Source organism: Hemitrygon akajei, chromosome 8 (genome assembly GCF_048418815.1).
Source record: "Hemitrygon akajei chromosome 8, sHemAka1.3, whole genome shotgun sequence".
Classification (NCBI taxonomy): domain Eukaryota; kingdom Metazoa; phylum Chordata; class Chondrichthyes; order Myliobatiformes; family Dasyatidae; genus Hemitrygon; species Hemitrygon akajei.
In genome coordinates this window covers 54,064,124-54,084,434 of record NC_133131.1, presented here as the reverse complement: position 1 = coordinate 54,084,434, position 20,311 = coordinate 54,064,124, and the positions used below count along the sequence as shown (strand labels likewise).

Here is a 20,311-nt window from a genome sequence, read left to right as displayed (position 1 = left end):
TTCACTAATGGCCATAATGTCATAATTCCATGTGTCAATCCACACCCTCAGCTTGTCAGCCTTCCCCACAATACTCCTTGCATTGAAATAGACACACCTCCGAAGATCATTACCACCACACACAAACCTTCTATTTGTGACTTTGCATGAACTTTTAACATCATTTATTTTCACCCCCGCTCCACTAACTGCTCTGGCACTCTGGTTCCCATCCCCCTGCAAATCTAGTTTAAACCCAGTCTATCAAAGTAGCTTTAATATTTGCTAATCAACATCAAAGCGGATGCAGTTGAGAGTTGCAAGGAAGATACAAAGTTTGAGTAAATTGTCTATTTTGAAAGGATTTTCTTACTTTCGAGGGCATGCATTAAAGTTTAAGTAGACTACAGTTGGCCCTCCGTATCTGCGGATTCAGCCAACCGCGGATCGGGATAAAAAAAAACCTGGAAGTTCTATCTCCAGCACTCGTTGTTTGAGCATTGTTTGCCTCGTATCTACTTGTGAGTGAGAGGAAGGAGTTTAAGGCTAATAGGGGATGGCTGGCTAGCTATGTAAAGTGCTACAGTCTCAAGAACTTAAAGATCATGGGAGAACCAGCATCAGCGTTCCCAGAAGAACTACGATGGTTGCGTCTGAACTGAACATGTAGTCTTTTTTTCTTGTCATTATTCCCTAACCAATACAGTATAACAACTATTTACATAGCATTTACATTGTATTATAAGTTCTAATTGAAATTTGTAACATTTTGACAGGGCGCAACAAGCTGGATGCAGGGCGGATATTTCCCTAGCTGTAATATCTAGAACAAGTTTCAGAATATGAGTAAGATGAGGTGAAATTTTATTTCTTGGAACATGGTGCATTGTGGTATTCACTACCTCAGGTGGCATTTAAGAAAAAGATGGATACATTTCTGAATTTCAAGGAGGAAATGGGAATATGGTATTGAAGTAATTGATCAGCCATTATAGAGTTGAATGGTGGTGAAGGCTTGAAGGGTCAAATGGTCACTTTCTGCTCTTGTTTATGTTTCTAATCATTTAAGAATCCCTGGTCCTATTGAACGTTATGCAGTCACTCAAGTACATACTGTGGTCTGTACATACAGGCTTTGTGGTGAAAAAGGCACAACAGTGCCTCTTTCACCTCAGTTTGGTATGGGCCCCCAAATCCTAAGAACTTTCTACAGGAACACAATTGAGAGCATCCTGCCTGGCTGCATCACTGCCTGGTATAGGAACTGTACTTCCCTCAATCGCAGGATTCTTCAGAGAGCGTTGCGAACTGTCCAGCACATCTGTAGATGCGAACTTCCCAGTATTCAGGACATTTACAAAGACAGGTGTATAAAAAAGGCCTGATGATCACTGGGGGCCTGTGTCACCCCAACCACAAATTGTTCCAGCTGCTATCATCTGGGAAACGGTAACACAGCATAAAAGCCAGGACCAACAGGCTCCGGGACAGCTTCTTCCACCAGGCCATCAGACTGATTAATTCATGCTGATATAATTGTATTTCTATGTTATACTGACTGTCCTGTTGTACATACTGTTTATTATAAATTACTATAAATTGCAGATTGCAGATTTGGACAGAGACGTAACATAAAGATTTTTATTCATGTATATGAAGGATGTAAGAAATAAAAGTCAATTCAATTCACATATGTCACCACATAAAACCCTGAGATTCATTTTCTTGTGGGCATACTCATAATAACCATTGTAGAATCAATGAAAGATACTAAAAGATTGCACCAGCTTGGGTATTCAACTGGTGTGCAAAAGACCAGACAAACTGCAAGTACAAGAATAAAGAAATAATAATAATTAATAAGTAAGCAATAGATTTTGAGAACCTGAGATGAAGAGTACCTGAAAGTGAAATCCATAGGTTGTGTGCTGGGGCAAGTGAAGTTAAGTACAGATTTCCACCACTATCCGAAGGTAGAGCGTTCCTATAAAACTGTAAGCCGAAATGTCGTAAAGCAAGGAAGCAATTACCATTAATTTATGTAGGAAAAATTTTTGAGCGTTCCCAGACCCAAAAAATAACCTACCTATCAAATTTTCGGTGGGACTAGGTGAGAGTAAGCGTTCAGCACGGACTAGAAGGGCCGAGATGGCCTGTTTCCGTGCTGTAATTGTTATATGTTTCTATGTTATATGCCAAATAACACATTAAACCTAAAATAACACGAACATATAGTAAAAGCAGGAATGATATGATAAATATACAGCCTATATAAAGTAGAAATATTTTATGGATGGTGTATCTTCACTTATCAAAATCGGGAAGACAGCGAGCTGAAATCGATTTGGAGAAAAATATCGGCACGTACACGCATGCGCACACAACGGCCTGCACAAGGCTTCACGGTCATTGTAGTCTTCATCGTAAACACATGTATAAAGCGGGTGACTTTTTTTTCGTAAAAGCGAAAATCCTCTTTGGTTAGCAAAAACAGGTACTAATGTAGGTCTTTCGTAACAGTGAGCTGTCGTAAAGCGAACATTCAAAAAACAGGGGCCACTTGTATAACTATTTCCTTTGGTTCTAGAGCCTAATGAGGGGTAATAACTGTTCTGGAATCTGGTGGAATCTACTTTCAGAAGGCATTTGACAAGGTGCCACACATGAGGCTGCTTGCCAAGTTAAGATCCCATGGTATTACAGGAAAGTTACTAACATGGTTAGAGCATTGGCTGAGTGGTAGGAGGCAGGGAGTGGGAATAAGAGTTTCCTTTTCCAGTTGGCTGCCAGTGACTAGTGTTCCGCAGGGGTTGGTGTTGGGACCATTTCTTTTTATGCTGTATATAAGTGACTTAGATGATGGAATAAATGGCTTTGTTACCAAATTTGCTGATTTTACGAAGATTGTTGGAGGGGCAGGTAGTGTTGAAGAAACAGATAGGATGCAGAAGGACTTCGATAGATTAGGAGAATGGGCAAGAAAGTGGCAAATGAAATACAATGTTGGAAAATGCATGGTTATGCACTTTGATAGTAGAAATAAATGTGCGGACTATTTTCTAAATGGGGAGAAAATCCAGGAATCTGAGATGCAGAGGGACTTGAGAGTCCTTGAATTGAGAGCAATTCAATTTAATGTGGATAAATGTGAGGTTATCCACTTTGGTTGCAAGAACAGGAAAACAGATTATTATCTGAACGGTGGCCGATTAGGAAAAGGGGAGATGCAACGAGACCTGGGTGTCATTGTACACCAGTCATTGAAGGTGGGCATGCAGGTACACCAGGCGGTGAAAAAGGCAAATGGTATGTTGGCAATCATAGCAAAAGGATTTGAGTACAGGAGCAGGGAGGTTCTACTGCAGTTGTACAAGGCCTTGGTGAGACCGCACCTAGAATATTGTGTGCAGTTTTGGTCCCCTAATCTAAGGAAAGACATCCTTGCCATAGAGGGAGTACAGAGAAGGTTCACCAGATTGATTCCTGGGATGGCAGGACTTCAATATGAAGAAAGACTGGATCGACTAGGCTTATACTCACTGGAATTTAGAAGATTGAGGGGGGATCTTATTGAAACATATAAAATTCTAAAGGGATTGGACAGGCTAGATGCAGGAAGATTGTTTCCGATGTTGGGGAAGTCCAGAACGAGGGGTCACAGTTTAAGGATAAAGGGGAAGCCTTTTAGGACCGAGATGAGGAAAAACTTCTTCACACAGAGAGTGGTGAATCTGTGGAATTCTCTGCCACAGGAAACAGTTGAGGCCAGTTCATTGGCTATATTTAAGAGGAAGTTAGATATGGCCCTTGTGGCTAAAGGGATCAGGGGGGATGGAGAGAAAGCAGGTACAGGGTAGAATGCGGTGCAGGCTCGAAGGGCTGAATGACCTACTTCTGCACCTATTTTCTATGTTTCTGTGTTTCTATGTTGTGCAGAACATCTTGAAGGCTAACTTTTAGGTTGAGTCAGTAGTGAGGAAGGCAAATGCCATGTTAGCATTAATTTCAAGAGGTCTAGAATACAAGAGTGAGTATGTGTTGCTGAGTATTGTGAACAGTTTTGGTCCCATGTAGTGGACAACACTCCCATGTGGATGTTCTCAATGGTGGGGAGGGCTATATCCGTGATGGACTGTGCTGTATCCACTACTTTTTGTAGGATTTTCCATTCAAGGGCATTAGTGTTCCAATACGAGGCTGTGATGCAAGCAGTCAGTATGTTCTCCACCACAATTTATATAAGTTTGTCAGAGTTTTAAATGTCATTCCGAATCTTCATAATCTCTTAAGGAAGTAGAGGTGCTGCCATGCTTTCTTCATAATTGCATCTACATGCTGGGTCCCGGACAGCGCCTCCGAAATGCTAATTTCACGGAATTTAAAGTTGCTGACCCTCTCCATCTCTGATCCTCTAATGAGGACTGGCAAATGGATCTCTGATTTCCTCCTCCTGACATTGAGTAGGAAGTTGTTATTATGGCACCACTCGGCCAGATTTTTAATTTCCTTCCCATATGCTGATTCATCACCACCTTTGATTTGGTGTCGTCAGCGAATGAATATGACATAGGGCAGAAGGCTCTACCTTGTGGTCCAGCTGTGTTGATGAATACTGTGGAGATGTTGCTGCCAATCCAAACTGATTGGGCCTGTAAATGAGGAAATTGAGGATCCAATTGCACTAGGAGGTATTGGGGCTGAGGTCTTGAAGCTTATTGATTAATTTGAGGGGATGATGGCATTGAATGCTGAGCTGCAAACAATAAAAAGCATCCTTTGGTATCCTGATATTCCAGGGTTGAGTGAAGAGGCAATGAGATGGTATCTGTTGTGGACCTTGTACTCATAGGCAAATTAGAGTGGATGCAAATCATTTCTCATCATCAGTCTATCAAAACACTGCATCACTGGTTGACAGTGATTGAGGTCTTCTTAGGCACCACTATGTGAAGTCTGCTTGGAGCAGGTGGGTATCCCAGACCGCTGAAGTGAGAAGTTAAGGAGCTCAGTGAACACACCAGCTAGTTGATCAGCACAGGTCTTTAGTACCCTGCCTGGGCCAGGTGCTTTTTGCGAGTTCACCCTTTTGAAGGCTGCTCGCTCGTTGGCTTCACAGGAGTTCATGATGGTTCCTCCATGTTTTGACATTCAAAGCAAACATAGAAGGCAGTGAGGTCATCTGGCTCCTGTTGTCACCTACGTTGCTTGATTTTACTGTATAATATGTAATGGCTTTCAAGCCCTTCCACAACTGTTGAGCATCCCTTGTTGATTCAAGATTAGTCTTGAATTGTTACTTCACCTGTAAGATGTCTTTCCAGAGATCATACCTGGACCTTTTGTAACGTTTTTGGTCACCAGACTTGAATGCCTGTGATCTGGTGCTCAGCAGATTGAGAATCTCATGGTTCATCCAGGGCTTCTTGTTAGCACATACTCATCTAAATCTATTTTAATAAGGTCTGTGACAACCATGGTGTATTCATTCAGATCCAGAGATGAGTTCTTGAACACGGCCTAGTCGATTGACTTAAAGCAATCCCAGAGCCTCTCTTGAGCCGCTGCAGTATGCAGGTAGGAGGACAGCCAGTTGATCAGATTTACTGACATGCGGTCTTGGCATGGAACGGTAGGCATTCCTTAACTTAGGATAACAGTCGTCTAGTGTGTTTAAACCTCTGGTGCTCCAGGTTATATACTGCTGGCAATTGGGCAGGGATTCCTTCAGGCAAGCCTGGTTGAAGTCCCTGAATATGATTTGAAATGCATTGGGATGGAATGTTTCTTGTTTGGAGACAGCATTTTGCAGTATCTTAATCACTTAATTATCTTAATTATAGTCAGCTGCTGGCAGTAAACTCTGGTAAGAATTACGGATGAGAACTCCCTAGTTAAATAGAATGGGTGGGATTTGATCATTATGTGTTCAAGGTTGGGGGGGAACACTAGTTCAACAAAGCTGCCATATTGGAGTACCACCATGTGTACCATGTTGGGTGGGCTCACATATCTCCACATTCCATTGGGTATACACTCACACACTCACTCAGCATTTCTGTGTTCTGCTGAAATCTCTTCATGTCCTCCTCCCTGCACACAATCCTGGCTAGGTTAAAATTTTTACAATTTTGGAAAGCTGACATTTGGTCCCTCGATCTGAATTGTTGACTAAAGTTGTGAAAAATTTGGACCAATCTCTGTGATAGCCACTGTTAACAGAAAAATGCAGGCAATAATCTGTAACAATTAGTGGATGTAGCCCTGCATAAACAACTTAGTAGAATTATCTCTATCTTGCTTTTAAAAACTGTAGCTTTCCTCTGCACTTGGCTGCACTATTTCTCTGTAATTATTACAATCATCCATTCCTTCCATCATGGTGTCTATAGTCTGTACTCTGCAATTACACACCTATTTCTTCTGACAGTTTTTTTCCAAGCCCAGAACCTCTACCGCCCAGAACAACTGGGCAACATAGCGTGGGAGCCCACTACCCACAGGTTCTTCTCCAGGTCACATACAACCTATACTTGAAAATATACTACTTTTCTGTCATTGTTTCTGGGTCTAAATCCTAGAACTCGTAGTCCAACAGCATTAACTGAAGTGATTCAATAGGACAGCTCATCACCATCCCCTCTGGGGTGACTTAAGGACTATCGTAAAGCTGGCCTTTATAGCAACTCCCAGATTCCAAAAAATAGAGTTTAAAAAGTGACTTTCCTTTAATTTCCATTATTAGAAGAACAATCACTACTTTATCTTCAGCTGTTATTTTGTAGAATGTTTAATTCCCTTTGCAATAATTGAAGCAGCAATACACTTTCTCCCTCATAATGTTTACTTAGAGAAGAAAGACTTGAAATTGTATTTCTGTTCACCACACTCCACAGCACTGTCAAGCCAATAAAATGTTTCTGAACAGGTTTTGATGATTGTTGCAGAAATACACAGTTGAATTCCTCACAGCATGCTCCCTCAACAAAAATATAATAATGTTCAGATTATAAGACCATAGGACCATAGTCATAAGTCATAGGAGCAGGATTAGGTCATTTGGCCGATCGAGTCTGCTCCACCATTCAATCATGGCTGATCCATTTTTCCCTTCCTCAAGCCCACTCCTCAGCCTTCTATTCATAATCTTTGATACCGTGTCCAGTCAAAATCATATGAAGCTCTGTCTTAAATACACCCAATGACCTGGCCTCCATAGCTGCCTGTGGTAATAAATTCCACAAATTTACCGCCCTGTGACTAAAGAAATTTCTCTGCATCTCTGTTTTAAATGGACACCCTCTATCCCGAGGCTGTGCCCTCTTGTCCAAGATACCCCCAGCATGGGAAACACCTTTCAACATTCAAATTATTTCAATGAGATTCCCCTTCATCCTTCTAAATTCCAGAGAGTACAGAACCAAAGCTATCAAATGTTCCTCGTATGGTAACCCTTTCATTCCCGGAATCATCCTGGTGAAGCTCCTCTGAACCCTCTCCAAAGTCAGCACATCTTTTCTAAGATGAGGGGCGCAAAACTGTTCACAATACCCATGGTGAGGCCTCACCAGTGCCTTATATAACCTCTGCATCACATCCCTGCCCTTGAAATGAATACTAACACTGCATTTGCCTTCCTCACCATTGACTGGTTGTCAGTAAACCTTTAGTGTGTTCTGCACCATAGTGCCCAAGTCTCTTTGCATCTTAGATTTTTGGATTTTCTCCTGTTTTAAAAAATAGTCTGCACATTTATTTCTATTACCAAAGTGCACGACCATGCATTTTCCAACATTGTATTTAATTTGTCACTCTCTTGCCCATTCTCCTAATCTAAGTCCTACCTGTTTCCTCAACACTACCTGCCCCTCCACCAATCTTCATGTCATCTGCAAATCTATTTCATAATCTAAGTCACTGATATACAGTACAAAAAGAAGCTCTCCCAACACCACCCCTGCAGAACACCACTAGTTACTGGCAGCCAACCAGAAAGCATCCTTTTATTTCCACTCGCTGCCTCCTACCAATCAGCAAATGCTCCAACCATGCCAGTAACTTTCCTGTAATATGGGCTCTTAACTTGGTAAGCAGTCTCATGTGTGGCACCTTGTCAAAGGCCTTCTGAAAGTCCAAATATACACCACCTCCTGCATTTCCTTTATCTATCCTACGTGTAATCTCAAAGAATTCCAACAGGTTCATCAGGCAAGATTTTCCCTTTAAGAAAACCTGGATTACTCCATAACCTCATCCTTAACAGTACACTCTGACATCTACCCAACCACTGAGGTCAGCCTAACTCAGAATAAGAATTGAGTTTATTATCACTGGCTTGTGTCATGAAATTAGTTAACTTAGCAGCTGCAGTTCAATGCAATACATAATCTAGAAGGAAAAAATGATAATAAATAAATAAACCAATTACAGTATACAGTCGGTTCACCTTATCCACAAGGGATTGGTTCCGGGATCCCTCGCGGATACCAAAAAACACGGATGCTCAAGTCCCTTATTCAACCTGTCTCAATGTAGTGGACCTTAGGACCCAGCGGAACCCCAGAACTTATTTAACTTGTCACAGTGCAGTGGACATTAGGACCCGGCGTCAGAGCTCTGAATCCGCAGTGTTTCTGTTCACGAAAATAATCATGATCACGATTGAAAATAAAGTGATCAGAAAGAGATGAAACGCCATCGGTCATTGTAAAAGCGTTAGGCTATGTCGGTCAACGATCGGAACAATTTTAAAGGATAAAGTGAGAAAGGCCCTACCCCGATGGAAGCTACAATTATTACTAAGCAACACAGTGGTTTAATTAGTGGGTTTTGAGTTTTTGATCCTCCACAATAACCCAGCACAGATGGAAAGCGCACTGGGGAGCGATCCATCACTGGATCGAACTCGGGAACTTCTGTTCCCGAGCCCGGCATGGAAACTTAAGTTCTTAAGTGTTTTATATGCATAAAAAGTTAAAATATATACTATATACTCAGACAAACGTTTGACTAACTAACGCTAAATAATACCGGATGTACCTGTTCCAACTTACTTAGTAAGAGAACTTCTCGATCCCAATCCACAATAACCCACGCACATCCTCCCGTATACTTTAAATCATCTCTAGATTACTTATAATACCCAGTACAATGTAAATGCTATGTAAAATAGTTGTTATACTGCATTGTTTAGGGAATAATGACAAGAAAAAAAAGTCTGTACATGCTTGAACAAGTGCTAGAAGAGCACTTCCGGGTTTTCTTGATCCGTGGTTGGTTGAATTTGCGGATAAGGAGGACCGACTGTATGTATATTGAATAGATTAAAAATCATACAAAAACAGAAATAATATCAAAAATGTATGATAGTGTTTACAGGTTCAATGTCCATTTAGGAATGGAATGGCAGAGGGGAAGAAGCTGTTTTTGAATTGCTCAGTGTACGCGTTCGGGCTTCTCTACCTCCTACCAGATGGTAACAATGAGAAAAAGGAATTCCCTGGGGGCTGGGGGTCCTGGGGGACACTGCCTTTCTGAGACACCGCTCCTTGAAGATGTTCTGGGTACTTTGTAGGCTAGTACCCAAGATGGAGCCAACTAAATTTACAACCCTCCGCCGCTTCTTTTGGTCCTGTGTAGTAGCCCCTCCATACCAGACAGTGATGCAGCCTGTCAGAATACTTTCCACGATACATCTATAGAAGTTTTTATACAAACATAGAAAACCTACAGCACAGTTGTGCCGAACATGTCCTGACCTTAGGAATTACTAGGCTTACGCATAGCCCTCTAATTTTCAAAGCTCCATGTACCTATCCAAAAGTCTCTCAAAAGACCCGATTGTATCCACCTCCACCACCATTGCCGGCAGCCCATTCCACACACTCACCACCCTCTGAGTAAAAAAACTTACCCCTGACATCTTCTCTGTACCTACTCCCCAGCACCTTAAACCTGTGTCCTCTTGTGGCAATCATTTCAGTCCTGGGAAAAACCCTCTGCCTATCCACATAATCAATGCCTCTCATTATCTTATACACCTCTATAAGGTCACCTCTCATCCTCTGTCGTTCCAAGGAGAAAAGGCCAAGTTCACTCAACCTGTTTTCATAAGGCATGCTTTCTAATCCAGGCAACATCCTTGTAAATCTCCTCCGCGCTCTTTCTATGGTTTCCATATCCTTCCTGTAGTGAGGCGACCAGAACTGAGCACAGTACCCCAAATAGGGTCTGACCAGGGTCCTATATAGCTGTGACATTACCTCTCGGCTCCTAAATTCAGTTCCACGATTAATGAGGGCCAATACACCGTATGCCTTCTTAACCACAGGGTCAACCTGCGCAGCTGCTTTGAGCGTTCTATGGATTCGGACCCCAAGATCCCTCTGATCCTCCACACTGCCAAGAGTCTTAACATTAATACTATAATCTACCATCATATTTGACCTACCAAAATGAACCACTTCACACTTATCTGGGTTGAACTCCATCTGCCATTTCTCAGCCCAGTTTTGCATCCTATCAATGTCTTGCTGTAACCTCTGACAGCCCTCCACACTATCCACAACACCTCCAACCTGTGGCATCAGCAAACTTACTAACCCATCACTCCACTTCCTCATTCAGGTCATTTATAAAAATCATGAAGAGTAAGGGTCCCAGAACAGATTCCTCTGGCACACCACTAGTCACTGATGTCCATGCAGAATATGGCCCATCTACAACCACTCTTTGCCTTCCATGGGCAAGCCAGTTCTGGATCCACAAAGCAATGTCCCCTTGGATCCCATGCCTCCTTACTTTCTCAATAAGCCTCGCATGGGGTACCTTATCAAATGCCTTGCTGAAATCCATATACACTACATCTGCTGCTTTTCCTTCATCAATGTGTTTAGACACATCCTCAAAAAATTCAATCAGGCTCGTAAGGCACGACCTGCCCTTGAAAAAACCATGCTGATTATTCCTAATCATATTATGCCTCTCCAAATGTTCATAAATCCTGCCTCTCAGGATCTTCTCCATCAACATACCAAACACTGAAGTAAGACTCACTGGTCTATAATTTCCTGGGCTATCTCTAGTCCCTTTCTTGAATAAAGGAACAAGATCCACAACCATCCAATCCTCCAGAACCTCTCCTGTCCCCATTGATAATGTAAAGATCATCGCCAGAGGCTCAGCAATCTCCTCCCTCACTTGCCTTCCACAGTAGCCTGGGGTACATCTCATCTGGTCCCAGTGACTTATCCAACTTGATGCTTTCCAAAAGATCCAGCACATCCTCTTTCTTAATATCTACATGTTCAAGCTTTTCAGTCTGCTACGTCATCACTACAATCACTAAGATCCTTTTCCATAGTGAATACTGAAATAAAGTATTCATTAAGTGCCTCTGCTGTTTCCTCCGGTTCCATACACACTTTCCCACTGTCACACTTGATAGGTCCTATCCTCTTGCTCTTCACATACTTGTAGAACGCCTTGGGTTTTTCCTTAATCCTTCTCATGGCCCCTTCTGGCTCTCCTAATTTCCTTTTAAACTCCTTCCTGTTAGCCTTATAATCTTCCAGATCTCTAACATTACCTAGCTCTCTGAACCTTCTGTAAGCTTTTCTTCTTGACCTGATTTATTACAGCCTTTGGATACCACGGTTCCTGTACCCGACCATAACTTCCCTATCTCATTGGAACGTACCTATGCAGAAATCCACACAGATATCTCCTGAACATTTGCCACATTTCTTCCGTCTTTTCCCTGAGAACATCTGTTCCCAATTTAAGCTTCCAATTTCCTGCCTGATAGCCTCATAATTTCCCTTACTCCAATTAAATGCTTTTCTAACTTGTCTGTTCCTATCTCTTTCCAATGCTATTGTAAAGGAGATAGAATTATGATCACTATTTCCAAAATGCTCTCCCACTGAGATCTGACACCTGACCAGGCTCATTTCCCTATACCAAATCAAGAACAGTCTCTCCTCTTGTAAGCTTATCTACATATTGTGTCAAGAAACCTTCCTGAACACACCTAACAAACTCCAGCCCATCTGAACCCCTTGCTCTAGGGAGATGCCAGTGCATATTTGGGAAATTAAAATCTCTCATCATGTTATTACTACAGCTTTCCAAGATCTGCTTCCCCTAGTGCTCATCGATGTCCCTGTTACTATTGGGTGGCCTATAAAAAACACCCAGTAAAGTTATTGACCCCTTCCTGTTCCTAACTTCCACCCACAGAGACTCCGTAGACAATCCCTCCATGGCATCCACCTTTTCTGTAGCCGTGACACTATCTCTGATCAACAGTGCCACGCCCCCACCTCTTTTGCCTCCCTCCCTGTCCTTTCTGAAACATCTAATGCCCGGCACATAAATTAACTATTACTGTCCCTAAGCCATCGAAGTCTCTGTAATGGCCACCACTTCATAGCTCCAAGTACTGATCCTCACTGTAAGCTCATCTGCTTTGTTCACAATACTCCCTGCGTTAAAATAGACACATTTAGCCAGAGAATCGTGGATTTATGGAATTTGTTGCCACATACAGCTGTGGAGGCCCAATCATTGAAGGTTTTTAAGGAGGAGATTGACAGGTATCTGATTAGTCAGGGTATCAAGGTGATATGGGAAAAAAGCCGGAAATTGGAACTAGACAGGAGAATAGTTTAGCTCATGGTGGAGTGGTGGAGCAGTCTCGATGGGCTGAATGGCCTACTTCTGCTCCTTTGTCTTGTGATCTTGTGATCTCAAACCATCAGTCTGAGCGCATCCCTTCTCTATCACCTGCCTATCCTCCCTCACACACTGTCTCCAAGCTTTCTCTATTTGTGAGCCAACCGCCTCTTCCCCAGTAACCTTAGCAAACCTGCCTGCCGGGATATTCGTCCCCTTGGGATTCAAGTGTAACCCTTCCTTTTTGTCCAGGTCACACCTGCCCCAAAAGAGGTCCCAATGATCCAGAAATCTGAATCCCTGCCCCCTGCTCCAATCCCTCAGCCACACATTTATCCTTCACTTCATTTATACTCACTGTCATGTGGCACAGGCAGTAATCCCGAGATTACTACCTTTGCGGTCCTGCTTCTCAGCTTCCTTCCTAACTCCCGGTAGTCTGTTTTCAGGACCTCTTCCCTTTTCCTACCTATGTCATTGGTATATGTAGCTCGACTTCTGGCTGTTCTCCCTCCCACTGCAGGATATCTTGGACGTGATCAGAAACATCCCGGACCCTGGCACCTGGGAGGCAAACTACCATCCAAGTTTTTTTCCTGCATCCACAGAATCACCTGTCTGACCCCCTAACTATAGCGTCCCCTATCACTACTGCCTTCCTCTTCCTTTCCCTACCGTTCTGAGCCACAGGGCCGGACTCTGTGCCAGAGGCACAGCCAATGTTGCTTCCCCCAGGTAGGCCATCACCCCAACAGTACTCAAACAGGAGTACTTATTGTCAAGGGGCATAGCCACAAGGGTCCTCTTTAGTACCTGACTCTTCCCCTTCCCTCTCCTGACTGTTAACCCACTTGTCTGTCTCCCGTGGCCCCAGTGTGACCACCTGCCTATAACTCCTTTCTATCACCTCCTTGCTCTCCCTGACCAGACGGTCATCGAGCTGCATCTCCAGTTCCCTAACGCGGTCCCTTAGGAGCTGCAGCTCAAAGCACCGGGTGCAGATATGGCTGTTCGGGAGGCTGGGTGACTCCAGGACTTCCCACGTCTGACACCGAGCACAGAACACCGGCCTCACACACATACTTCCTTTTCGCAATTAACGCAGGTAAACCTACCTCGCCTCGTTACCACCTAAGTCTTTTGAGCCAAAGCCCTATCACTCTGCTACCCTCTCGCTCTGCTGCTCACTCCGAATGCTGCCCGCTGGATATGGCGGTCTTCTTTTTAAACTTTTCCTGCTCTACTGGCTGGTGTCACGTGCCTGTGCAGTCTTGCCTCTTTTACCCCGAGTAGTAAAATGCCTTCGCTCCAGGAATCCTTAGCCGTTCCACTTGCAGCCTTCTTGCTCCAAGTGTTTCTGTTGACATACCAAATCTTTTTAAACTCCAAATGAAGTATAGTCGCTGTTTTTGCCTTCTTTATAGCTGCATCAATTTGTTGAAACCAGATTAGGTCCTCAGAGGAACTTGAAACTGCTCACTCTCCCCACTTCTGATCCCACTATGAAGATTGGTATATTGATCTTTCGTCTTACCCTTCCTGAAGTACACAATCAGTTCATTCGTATTACTGACGTTAAGTGTAAGATTGTTGCTGCGACACTGCTCCGCTAGATGGTATATCTCACTCCTGCACGCTCTCCTGTCTCCATCTGAGATTCTACCAACAATGGTTGCATCATCAGAAAATTTATAGATGGTATTTGAGCTATGCCTAGCCACACAGTCATGAGTAGATACACAGTAGAGCAGTGGGCTGAGCACACAGCCCTGAGGTGCACCAGTGTTAATCATCAGTGAGGAGGAGCTATCATCCCCAATCACAGAGACTGTGGTCTCCGGGTTAGGACGTTGAGGATCCAATTGCAGAGGGAAGTACCGAGGCCCAGGTTCTGAGACTTCTCAATCAGGATTGTTGGAATGATGGTGTTATATGCTGAGCTATCGTCGATGAACGGAATCCTGACATGGATGTACGTATTGTCCAGGTGGTCTAAGGCTGTCTGAAGAGCCATTAAGATTGCATCTGCCATTGGCCTATTGTGGCAATAGGCAAATTGCATTAGGTCCAGGTCCTTGCTGAGCCAGGTGTTCAGTCTAGTCAAGACCAACCTGTCAAAGCGTTTTATCACTGTTGATGTGAGATGTAGATGTAACCGGTCTATAATTTCCTTTCTGTTTCAAGGGTACATTTAATGTCAGAGAAGTGTGTACAATGTACATCCTGCAATGCTTTTTCTTTGCAACCATCCACGAAAACAGAGGAGTGCCCCAAAGAATGAACGACTGTTAAATGTTAGAACCCCAAAGTACCCCCTGGCTCCCCTCCCTCCCTAAGCGGCAGCAAGCAATGATCCCCCCATCGGCATCCACCACTGAGCACCCAAGCGTGAGCAAAGCAGCAGCAAAGACACAGACTTGCAGTTACCCCAAAGACTTCGCGTCTCACCCGGTATTCGAGAAAGGGAGAAAGAAGTGTCTCCGTTTCACAGCTAGGAGGGAGACATAACAAACAACTCGCTGGTTTGCGATGTTAAAAGTCTGTTACATTGCTTTTCTCGAGCTCTGTGCCCAAAGATCTTGAGTCTCTGGGCACACAGCTGTAGATATTCCAACTCCCCCGATGACACATGGGTCTCCTGTTGTGATACTGACCTTCGATCCGCCCTTTCTCCAGAGCCCCATGATCCTAGGCCTCCGAAGCCGAGCTGAACTCTTAGTGTGTGCCGAACAACAACTGGTTATAAAGCCCCGAGAGTTTGGTCCCATTCCCACAAAGAACCGTAGTCAGCGTGTAACTCCAGGTCAGGATCTTCAGAAGAACCCTGAAAGGGAAGAATATATTAATGAAAGAAATAGAGCTGTTTCCAAAGATGCAAGCAAAGGAGTCGCCATTTAGCGTCATCATCATCAAGGAAGGCCTCTGAGTTGCCTTCCTTCTTTCTTATAGAGTGGAGTGACATAGGCAAGTCCTCTGGCAGCATGCCAGGGTCCAATGATTTTTGAAGGATCATTACTAATGCCTCCACAATCTCTACCGCTACCTCTTTCAGAACCCTAGAGTGTTGTTCACCTGATCTGTGTGTCTTATGTACCCTTAGGTCTTTCAGCTTTTTGAGCACCTTCTCTCTTGTAATGGTAACTGCACTCACTTCTCTTCCCTCACACCCTTCAATTATCTGTTTCTTTCAATGACAGTGGTTGAGAGATAAATATTATCCAGAACATTGATTAATTCCTTTGATTAGGAGAATAATCTCTTTGAGACAATTCTCGTAAACTGAGGAGTCTTGACTAGGACATGAATATGCAACTAAAGTAGAATTGGCTAGATTCTCGGTTTTCTGTGTGAGCTGAAAAATACATGATGCTTTTGCTTTATGAATCTTAACAAAGGAGTACTGTTGGAATCTTATAGTGTGGTCCTCTGAATTCCATTGGGTTGCCTGCTGGCTGGGAAATGTTGAGTCCACTCCATGTCAACTGGTAAACAAGAGAAAATGTGCAGATGCTGGAAAACCGAGCAATGCACGCAAAATGCTGGAGATACTCAGCAGACCAGGCAGCACCTATGGAAAAAAATACACTCGATTCTTTGGGCTGAAACGTCCTGCTGAAGGGTTTCAGCCTGAACATCAACTGTACTTTTTTCCATTGATGCTGCCTGGCCTGCTGAGTTCCTCCAGCATTTTGTCCATGTCAACTGGTGCATGCTTTACACACCAGACAGCAAGGCGGATGTGCTTGTGCCCTTGAAATGATATCTGTGCCAAATGAATTGAACTTTAAACAGCAGGGAACACAAATTAAATATTACATTGCCCCAAAATAATGTATATCAGAACAAAGGTTCCCAATTAGCTTGATTGAAGGTATAAGAGAGTCCCAGTGCTGGAATCCTGAGCCAAAAAAAAAACCAAACTACTGGAGGAACTCAGCAGGTTAGGCAGTATCTGTGGAGGGAAATGAATAATCTATGTTTCGGGTCAAGGTGCTTCAATTGGATGAAAAAGTGGAGATATTCAGTATAGAGGAAAAGAGGAGAAAGGATGGACCAAGAGCTGGTAAGTAATTGGTAGATCCACTGAAGTGGGGTTGATTGGCAGATGGAATCAGGTATGGTGGGGATGGGAGGAGAATAGAATAGTGACAGATTGAGAAATGGAGGCAACTGGGGCTGCAGATGATGGAACCAAATACGGGAAGTGGGGAGGGGACCACATTGGAGGGGGGAGGGGGGAGAGAGAGTGTGTGTGTGTGTAATGGGCAGGTAGAGGAGGGGAAAGAAACAGAACATTTGGCAAGGTTATGTAAGAGGTATATTAGATTGATTGCAATCACTTAATTGATTACTTAATCCTAATATTTCCAGTTCTTTTACCACAGACTGCTTGGGTAAATTTCCAGATGCAGGAAATTTGAAATAAAAATAAATGCTGGAAACACAGCAGGTCAGGCATCATTTGGGGAAAGAAAAACAGTTAGTGTTTTAGATTGAAGACCCTTCATCATGTCATAAGTCATTTTAAATGTATCCAATAAAAATTGGAACTTTTATAAAGCTAGTTTGAAGCAATATCAGTGAGAATTATTTATACTATGTGTCAACAGAATGAAGCTTCAACGTTTTATTTACCATTGGTAAATTTACCTTCCAGTTTGACCTTGGTGTAGGTTAAAGGGCACAGACCTGAAGAGAAACATCTTCATCATGTTGGTGTATCTGCCATCTTTGACATCACATAGTGAGGATGATAGATGATCTGCCAAACTGTTCCTTGCACTGGTGAATTAGGAGCTAATTTGGTAGCTAATTTCCAGTTCTGTGATAGAAGAGATATCTTTGTATAAATTACTATTACACATTTGTATTAGGGCTTTTTAGGATAAGTAAATAAGTAAAAATTTGTGTTGTTTTTATTGTGAGGTTGCAGAATAATAATTAATATCATTTCAGTTCCATGTTTCTGTTGTTTCATTTGAATCTATCATTGATTGTCTTCACATCTGGTAAAATGGTGGTGTTTATAGAGCTGTAGTCATGATTGTTTTATTTGGTTTCTCATCTTAATAAAAATGCTATTTTGGGAAAGAGGATCACTAATCTGTTCTTTCCATGGAAAATGGAGGATTCTGAGAGTGAGTTAAAAGCTAACAAACACACTTCAGCTATTTGTAGCTTCAAGAAAGGTGCTGTAGCTGAAGCTTTTGAAATGCCATTAGCATTCCTGTCCTCATAGCCTCTTAACCATCATTTGCTTACATGCACTCTTCAGAGCTGGTGATAGTGGACATGGGAGGGGTGGAAATTACATTTGCATAGTAGGTGTATAACTGTTCAATTGCAAAAGCTTGCAAAATGCAACGAGGAGATCTTTTGACATAGGCCCAAGATATTTTATGGGATATTATCATTTAACCTAAGTACCATGACATACAAATGTTTCCTGACTTAGAGATGACAGTTTCAGCAATAGATTAAAGGAGCTAGGGCTAGTTTCTTTGTGGAAGAGAAGGGAGAAGATGAATTTGACTTATCAGATGATGAAGTGTAAATCTACAATGGCTTCGGACAATGTGGATATTTGGTGGAGAAGTCAGGGATTAGAGGTCACAACTATGAAATAGTTCACCAAATGTGGACTAACAAGTAGACAGAATGGTGAAGAAGAAGGTTTGCATGCTGGCCTTCATTAGTCAAGGCATCAAGTTTGGGAGACGGTATTTTATTGCAATTATATAAATTGTTGGTGAGATTGCTCTTGGAGTATTGTGTACAGTTTTGGTTACCCTGTTATAAGAAAGACATTGTTAAGGGGGAACCAATATTCTTGTGGGCAGGTTTACTAGAGCTGTTGGGAGTGGTTTAAACTAATATGGCAGCTGAATAGATATCAGTATGTTAGACCAGAGGATGAGCCAGCAGGTTTACAAAGATGATAGATGTAACACGAATGGACAGGCCAATGATTGGGTACAAATGTAGACATAGCAAAGAGTTAAATTGTAACACAAAAGCCAAAATTCAAAAGAATGAAGAATGCAGGACTGAATGTGCTGAACTTTAATGTGCATAGCATTCGGAATAACGTGGATGAACTCATGGCTCAATTAGAGATTGGTCAGTATGATGTTGTGTGCATCATTGAGTTGTGGCTGAAAGAAGGCCATAGTTGGGAGCTTAACATCAAAGGATATACTTTGTATTGAAAGGACAGGCGGGTAGACAAAGGCGGTGGTGTGGCTCTGTTGCTAAGAGATGGAACTATATTTTTAGAAATAGGTGACAGAGGGTCAGAAAATGTTGAATTTTTGTAGGTGGAGTTAAGAAACAGCAAGGTAAAAAAAAAAACATTACGGGAACCATATATAGGCCTCCAAATAGTAGCCAAGATATGGGGTTGAGGAACTAGAAAGTACTTGTAATAAAGGTAATGTCACAATTGTAATGGGGGACTTCAGTATGCAAGGAGATTGAGAAAATCAGGTTGGTGTCAGATTGCAAGAGAGGAAGTTTGTTGAATGCCTATGAAATGGCTTTTCAGAGCAGCTTGTGTTTGAGCCTATTCTGAGAAAGGTTATCTGAGACTGGGGGTTGTGTAATAACCCAGATCTTATTAGGGAGCTTAGTGTAAAAGATGATGAGAGGCATTGATCGTGTGGATAGTGAGAGGCTTTTTCCCAGGGCTGAAAGGTACAGAGGAGATACCAGGGGTAAGTTTTTTTACGCAGAGAGTGGTGAGTGCGCGGAATGGGCTGCCGGCGATGGTGGTGGATGCGGATACTATAGGGCCTTTTAAGAGACTCCTGGTCAGGTACATGGAGCTCAGAAAAATAGGGGGCTATGGGTAACCCTAGGTAATTTCTCAGGTAAGGACATGTTCGGTACAGCTTTGTGGGCTGAAGTGTCTGTATTGTGCTGTAGATTTTCTATGTTTCTATGAACCATTAGAACTATGATCATAATATGACTGAATTCATATGAGAGGGAGAAGTATTAGACACATGTATCAGTATAGCACTGGATTGAAGGAAATTACAGAGGCATGAGAGAGGAGCTTGCCCAGGGTGGATTGGAGGAAGATACTGGCAGGAATGATAGCAGAACAGAGATGGCTGAAGTTTCTGGGAATAGTTCAGAAGGCACAGGACAGATATCTCCCACAGAAGAAGTTGTTCACAAATGGCAACCGTGGCTGACAAGGGAAATTAAGGACTACATAAAAGCCAAGGAAATGAAAGAGCATATAAAGTAGCAAAAGTGAGTGGAAAGTTGGATGATTGGGAAGCTTTTAAAATCAAGCAGAAGGCAGCTAAAAAAGCCATATGAAGGGAAAAGATGAAATATATGGGCAAACTACCCAATAATATAAAGCAGAATACAGTACTATAAGTTTTTTCAGTTATATAAAGAGTAAAAAAGAGGTGAGAGTTGATATTGGACCATGGGAAAATGATGCTGGTGAAGTAGTAAAGGAGGGCGAAGAAATGGCAGATGAACCTGATGGGTACCTTACACTCACTGGAATTTAGAGACGGGGATGGGGATAGGTCTCGTTTGATGGGGATCTCATTGAAACCTATCAAATGTTGAAAGGAGTAAGTAGTGTGGATATAGAGAAGATGTTTCCTATGGTGGGGGTATCCAGAACTAGAGGGCA

General features: G+C 42.7%; 1 protein-coding gene across 5 annotated transcripts in view; it reads left to right on the top strand.

Moving 5' to 3' along the window:
- LOC140731911 (protein CASP-like) overlaps positions 1 to 20,311 on the top strand; it is a 725,429-nt gene that overhangs the window by 484,549 nt on the left and 220,569 nt on the right. The gene's annotated exons all lie outside the window — the stretch shown is intronic.